This window comes from Lipotes vexillifer, unplaced genomic scaffold (assembly GCF_000442215.2).
Source record: "Lipotes vexillifer unplaced genomic scaffold, Lipotes_vexillifer_v1.1 scaffold237, whole genome shotgun sequence".
NCBI lineage: Eukaryota > Metazoa > Chordata > Mammalia > Artiodactyla > Lipotidae > Lipotes > Lipotes vexillifer.
Genome location: NW_006794332.1, coordinates 1,949,300 through 1,957,033, shown reverse-complemented (window position 1 = coordinate 1,957,033; position 7,734 = coordinate 1,949,300). Strand labels below are relative to the sequence as shown.

Sequence of the window (7,734 nt, the reverse complement as noted above, 5' to 3'; positions counted from 1 at the left end):
AGAAGATAGAGAGGGAAAGAGAAATAGAACCCCATGAGGAAAAAATGTATATATTCTTAAAACTTGTATTATCTAACTTATTAAGAAATAAATGACAATGAATAAAAATGACACTTCTTTTAGACACTGGAAGGTTATTCTCTGGTAATGTGTGAAAAATAGCAACATGGAGGGACTATTGGTGCCTTTAAGCTTGAAATTATGTTGCAAGCCTTTCTGTGAAGTTGGGGGCTGTGCAGTCTCAGCACCGCAGTGGTGACTCCCTGCTTTCATTAGAGCCCTGCTGCTTCCTTTTCTCCTGTCCTGAGGGAAGAATGGGAGAAATAGGGAGAATCTAGGCATATGTGGCAGCATCTAAGTCTGGGGCCCACCATGCCTGACTCTCCATTTGCTTTCACGTGTGATGCTTACTTGCAGCCCAAGTGGGAATAGACCAAGAAGGCAAAGCATAAACCTATTTTTAATGAATGCAGAAATAAATGACTCCTTTGGTGTCCCCCAAAGATATTAAGAACAAAAAAAGGACAAGGAGAAGGAAGGCATTAAAAGAAAATAAATGGCTCTGATAAAAGTAGAGAAGATGAAAAATGAGAAACGGCTATTATTTAGGGAACTAAATGATAACTGTGTCAGGCTCTGCTTTCTCTTAATAAAGAAACAAAGCCCTACTTTCCCTCCATTGTCAAAGGTAGATTTTGTTTTCTTTCAAATATTGATTGGTGGCTGGGAGCAGTGATGAAGTGGTCAGCAACCATTTTATCATTTACCCAAAAGTGGTTTCTACAAATTCACTCTGTTTTTATAGCATGCCTACTATATTCAGGTAGGAAATATTTTTTTTTGCATTTGTGTGTGAATTTCAGAACAAAAGTCACTGGAAACTAAACCTTTAAGGAATGTTGGATTTATCAACTAAATTCTTTGTAACAAGCAAACTAAAGCCTCGCTTCATGCACCAATAGTTTGTCTTTTGGTATTGAAGCTCCTCCTAGACATGGAGGAACTCTCGGGGAATCTATTATGCATAATAAGAACGGCCATGTTTTTCCAGGAATTTCTAAGAAAATTCTATTTTTACAAAAAGTCCACAAATAAATCAGAACTTAAGTGTGTATACAACAACATTCATGTTAAGATCTCAAGAGAGAATTGTATCAATTTAATTCCTTTTTTTAAGCAGTAACATAGTTACACTTACCTTTCTGATGAAGTAAATAGAATCAGTGTACAGGGAGCAGGGGTTTGTATTGTCAAAGGAAAGCCTGCAATGAGTGACAGGTATGAACCAGGGATCAAAAAAGCCTCACTAAAAAGCACATAGATACCATTATATTCAGAGCATGAGAGGAATAAAAGGTTAAAGTTATTTAAAAGGACAAGATGTGTGTATTTTAAAGTTGCACAAAGATACCTCTTGGGGTATGACATTATTAAATATTAACATCACAAAATAAAATTACAGAAAACTCTAAATAATGAAAAATACCGTGCTCAAGCAGAAATGCCACTGGAGGGTAGATATACCAGCACCAAGCAACTGCAGAGTAATTCTCAATGTGCAAAAAGAAAGGACTAACTGAATCATTGTTTCCTTCTTGACATCTTGAAGTAATAAAAAATTGCAATACCAGACATCCCTCACATTTGCTTGAGGTTATAGGAGGAAAATATTTTTGCTCTGCAGGTGTTGTTTCCTTTAAGATCCATCTTGAAAAGTATAGAAATTTGGTTCAGACTGGAATTTATTAAAATCTGGAACTTCAAGCTCACTGAAAGGAAGGTTCTATACTAAATGTCAAAAAGATCCTTTCAAATTAATCCTTATAGTTGCCATCTTTATAGATGGAAATACGCCTCATTTACAATCACTTTCCTCAAATTAACTTCCTCGGTGAGCATAGTCTTTAAACAGATTCAACCAAAGCAGGCAAACAGAACCCAGCAGTGGGTCATCTAATAGCTTTCTCAAATCACCCCACCCTCTCTGCTTCTTGAGTTGGAGGGTAGAATATGTAGGCATGGCACAATGGGAGTCAGGTGGTGTTCCTTGTATAATTAAAAGGCTCCTAAACGTCAAGCGTTTGCCTTAAAACCTCATTAGAATACAGCAATAATTGAGAGAATCTATAGAAAACACACTGAGCTACTTGAAAAGGTAGTATAACATTATACAGTAATGTGACTAGTAGGATGAATCCCAGGTGGAAAAACAGTGGTCAAGCAAAGAGGAAAATCATTGAAAGAGTTCAAGAGATCTAAGATGGTTCCTTCAAACCGCTCTCACAGAAAGAGGTGTACAAGCCTCCCCCATCAGGTAACTTTGTGATTCTATCTAGACTTTGAGTTTGCTGAGGTCAGGAACTGTATTATCTCAGTACTTGGGTTCATGATGGCATATGGTATAAACTCTGACATGTGGTAAATGCTCCCTAAATGTTTGTTGAGAAATGGAAAGCATGAAGGGAGAGGAGACAGGAAAGAAGGAAGGAGAGAGAGGGAAAGGGAATGTAAAAAGGAGAAAAGAAAGAAGAATTGATGGCCAGGGAAGGAAAAAAATACTTTTAACAAGTCCTAGTAATTATTTTTTGCCTCCCTGGAATAGCCAGGTACATTATATACATGTCCTGGATCTTGTTTGAAAATTAAAGCTTGTATTAACTTGCTGCCATCCACAGCTTCTACGAGCAGCTGAAATTGCTGTCTAACTCTTGTGGAATGTAATTATCTTAGCACCTAGTAAAGCAGTAAAGTTTCAGGTATAAGGTATGCGTTGAGGTTGATGGTTTGAAGATACATTTCTAAGGAGGGTTCATTGCAAGTCAGCCAGCTGTTTCTGGCCTCAAGCAGTTGATAAGGTAAGTGGACCAGGATTTAAGTGTTCTGTGTGCTTAGTAATACTCGTGGCTTTTTGGAGTAGATACACGTCTCCACACTCATCAAACAACAGCCCCAACAGCTGGCAGATTTTTATCCAGATCTAGAAGCCCAGCCTTTGAAACACATCTGAAAGTGCCTTCTTCAAACAATCTGAGTGAACAGTGTGCTTTTATTCCTCTGTTCTCCAAGGTGTGAAACTTGCAGAGAAGCTAAAACAGAGTAGGCAGAGACAGGCATGATGTATCTCACTGCGTTTCCCAGTATGCATCATACGACGACTTTCATTCATTCATCTAGCACTTGGGCCAGGCTGGTGTACATGTTACAAGTTGTAAGGAAGTCACAGACCCCAGAGCATCAAATAAGAAGAAACAGACTTAGTGTAAGCAAATACTTATAAAGCGAAGTTTAGTTAGAGGCAAAGCAGATGCTCTGAAATCTCTATCCCTATCCCTAAGAATCTTCTGAAAATAGAACCCATCCAATAAGTGTGGATTGCTTTGGATAGTTTAGATAGAGTGACTTGAAGGCAAGGGATCAGGGATTATGGAAGTGAGTTTGAATCCGGCTCTACTACAGATTAACTTTGTTACCTTAAAAGAGTTCCTTGGCTCCCTGAGATTTAGTCACCTCATCTGTGAAATGATAGTAAAAATAGAAACGTAATCTTTTTTGTGTGTGTGTGTGGTACGCGGGCCTCTCACTGTTGTGGCCTCTCCCGTTGGGGAGCACAGGCTTCGGACGCGCAGGCTCAGTGGCCACGGCTCACGGGCCCAGCCGCTCCGCGGCATGTGGGATCTTCCCGGACCGGGGCACAAACCCGTGTCCCCTGAATCGGCAGGCGGACTCTCAACCACTGCGCCACCAGGGAGGCCAAGAAATGTAATCTTTTTAAAAAATTTCTTTTATTGAAATATAGTTGATTTACAATGTTGTGTTAGTTTCTGGTGTACAGCAAAGTGATTCAGTTATACATATATATACATTATTTATCATATTCATTTCCATTATGGTTTATCACAGGATATTGAATATAGTTCCCTGTGCTATACAGTGGGACCTTGTTGTTTATCCATTCTATATAGAATAGTTTGCATCTGCTAATCCTGAACTCCCAGCCCATCCCTCCCCACTTCCCCTTGACAACAAGTCTGTTCTCTATGTCTGTGAGTCTGTTTCTATTTTGTAGATAAGTTCATATATTAGATTACACATATAAGTGGTATCACATGGTATTTGTTTCTCTTTCTGACTTACTTCACTTAGTATGGTAATCTCTAGTTCCATCCATATTGCTGCAACTGGCATTATTTCATTATTTTTTATGGCTGAGTAGAATCCCATTGTATATATATATAACACATCTTGTTTATCCATTCATCTGTTGGTGGACATTTAGGTTGCTTTCATGTCTTGGCAATTGTGAGTAGTGCTGCAATGAACATTGAGGTGCATGTATCTTTTTGAATTATAGTTTTCTACAGATATATGCCCAGGAGTAGGATTGCAGGATCATATGGTACCTCTATTTTTAGTTTTTTCAGGAACCTCCATACTGTTCTCCGTAGTGGCTGTACCAATTTATTAATACATTCTCACCAACAGTGTAGGAGGGTTCCCTTTTCTCCACACCCTCTCCAGCATTTGTTATCTGTAGACTTTTTAATGATGGCCCATTCTGGTCAGTGTAAGGTGATACCTCATTTTAGTTTTGGTTTGCATTTCTCTAATAATTAGTGATGTTGAGCATCTTTTTATGTGCCTGTTGGCCACCTGTATGTCTTCTTTGGAGAAATGTCTATTAAGGTCTTCTGCCCTTTTTTCGATTGGGTTGTTTGTCTTTTTGTTGTTGAGTTATATGAGCTGTTTGTGTATTTTGGAAATTAAGCTTTTGTCAGTTGCATCATTTGCAAACATTTTCTCCCATTCCATAGGTTGTCTTTTCTTTTTTTTTTTTTATGGTTTCCTTTGCTGTACAAAAACTTGTAAGTTTGGTCAGGTCCAATTTGTTTATTTTTTTAAATAATTCCATTTGTTTACTTTTGTTTTTATTTCTATTCCCTTGGGAGACTGACCCAAGAAAATATTGGTATGATTTATGTCAGAGAATGTTTTGCCTATGTTCTCTTCTAGGAGTCTATGGTGTCATGTCTGATATATATTTAAGTCTTTAAGCTATTTTGAGTTCATTTTTGTGTGTGGTGTGAAGGTGTGTTCTGACTTCATTGATTTACATGTGGCTGTCCAATTTAGAAAGATAATCTTTAATTCACTCATTTAACCAATTATTTACTATGCACATATTTAGAAAGCATGTCACTGTGTAAACTCCACAAAAACAAGGACTTGGTTTTTTTGTTTTTTTGTTTTTTTTTTTTGCGGTATGTGGGCCTCTCACTGTTGTGGCCTCTCCCGTTGCGGAGCACAGGCTCCGGACACACAGGGCTCACAGGCCCAGCCGCTCCGCGGCATGTGGGATCTTCCCGGACCGGGGCACGAACCCGTGTCCCCTGCATCGGCAGGCAGACTCCCAACCACTGCGCCACCAGGGAAGCCCAAGGACTTGGTTTTGATCACCATGTTCCTCAGTTCCTGGAACAGTGTCTGACACATGGAGAGTCTTCAAAAAATATTGTTGAATGATATCATACAACAGATTAGGAAGAACAGGCTTCCTGGGTTTGAAATTTGGCTTCTCCACCGAGCTGCATGACATCAGGGCAAGTTGTTCCACCTCTCCATGCCACAGTTTTCTCATCTATGAAATGAGATGCTGGTAATAGGATCTATTTCATTGGGCTGGGTGAGGATTAAATAAGATACCATATATGGACTACATAGAACAGTGTCTGGCACTGTGCTCAAATTGCCAGGTGCTTTTAAAATGATAAAAAATATTGTTAATTATGAACTAGTTATTATTAATCCACTAATAATTTTTATTGCTGTTTTTATGATTATCCGGCTACTGGATTAGGCACTGAGGATATAAAAATGAATAAGTCATGGCCCCTATCCCCAATGAGTTTGCTTACTAGAGGATCCAACTAATAGGCAAAATTATCCATACAATACAGGTTATCAGTGCAACAACAGGTGACTATGGAAGTGAAAGCAGGTGCTTCACAACACAATTTGTAGAATCAGTGAGTACTCCCTAGAGAAGCTGATATGTGTGTCCTAAACTCAGTTTTTAAAACTAAAACTTTCCCTTCCTAATGGAAAAGAAGCCTGTGTGTGGTCATCAGAAATCATTGTCTGCCAGAGTTCCCAGGTGAATCACAGGACATGTGTACAAATATTGTTCCCTTTCTCTTTCTTGATTTCCCCTTCTGTGGTGCTTACTTTATAACATCAGATAGGATGTAGAAGACATGCTTGGTAAGATGGCTTCATGCCTCTGTAGAACGAGCTGTAACACAGTGGCTTTCGAACTGTGTTTCAGTGAGCCCTGGGGATCTACAGACATCTCTTGGGCATGACCCCCTCTAAATCACAGGAAAAGCAGACTAAGAAAGGATCTCCAGAACCTCCACTCTGCACTAACCATAAATATGGAAATTTGTGCATGATTTCTTTGGAAACGAGCACTCCACTGTGAAAGTTAACAATAATTTTTTAAAGTTTAAAATCCTTACAGAATCTGCCTTACAGATTCTTCTAAGAAACACCTTATCAGGGAGAACAAGGTTCCCTGGTCCCAGGAAAGGCAAATGTTTGGGAAAGGAGATTTTGAGAAGCTTCTAATTCTAAATGAGGAATTTTCTCCCTGGCATATTTCCCAGCCTAAAAAGATATTTCTTTCTAATGCAGTGTTGTAGGAAGCATGGTCCAGCTAATAAAACATCAAATTTAGTGAATGGTGAAATATTACTAATTCTCCTGAAGTATCGATGCATGATTTTTTACTTGGTTTCAGAGTGGATCACATATTCCAAAAAGTAAACGTTAAGTTTACATAAACAAACTGTAGTTACACGAACAAACTGTAGTTACTGTTTCATCTATATTAAGGAAAAAAAACATGGATTGATCCATTGAGTCCACTCCATTTATAATCGTATTGCATGTCCAGGCTATTTTTTATATCTTTGAAAGTTTGGAGAGCCATTAAGTGATAAAGAATACCAGGAGTTTCTATCATCTCTCTACACAAGCAAAATATGGTACCAAATCTGAAATACTCCCAAAGCCTGTCAAATGTAAATAGTCAAATGTAAGTAGTTATATCATAAAGCCTGTCAAATGTAAATAGTTATATCATAAACATAGAAATACATCCTATTAATAAAAATCTATTTAACAAAAATACTTCCATTACATTTTAATTTTATTTACTAATACTTAGGTTAGCACTATTATCTCCCAGGTTATTCTAATAATAGTGTGCAGTCATTAGTGTGCAGTCATTTGTTGAATTGATGAATAAATCCTTACCATAACCCAGCTCTTTTATTACTGACAAGGAAACAGGTTCAGGGAAATTTCACAATGTTCCAGGTCTAATAAGAGCTAGGATTGAAACACTGTTTGTTTTCCCAGATGCCTGTATTCTATCCAATGCGTCAGAGGAATTGGTACAATAAATATTGTATTACATACCTATTATGGGTTGAAATGTGTCCCCCAAAATTCCTGTGTTGAAGTCTTAACCTCCAGCCCCTCAGAATGTAACTTGATTTGAAAATATGTTCTTTACAGATATAATTGAGTTACACTGTGGTAACTGGAGTGGGCCCTGTTCCAATATGACTGGCGTCCTTTTATAAAAAGGGGAAGTTTATAGATAGACATGCACAGAGGGAGAATATTCTGTGACAATTAAAGCAGAGATGGAGGTGATGGTGCTACAAATCA

At 38.2% G+C, this 7,734-nt stretch overlaps 1 protein-coding gene across 8 annotated transcripts in view; it reads left to right on the top strand.

Moving 5' to 3' along the window:
* The window catches only part of ANKS1B (ankyrin repeat and sterile alpha motif domain containing 1B), an 895,734-nt gene that overhangs the window by 691,370 nt on the left and 196,630 nt on the right, over positions 1–7,734 (top strand). The window lies entirely within an intron of this gene.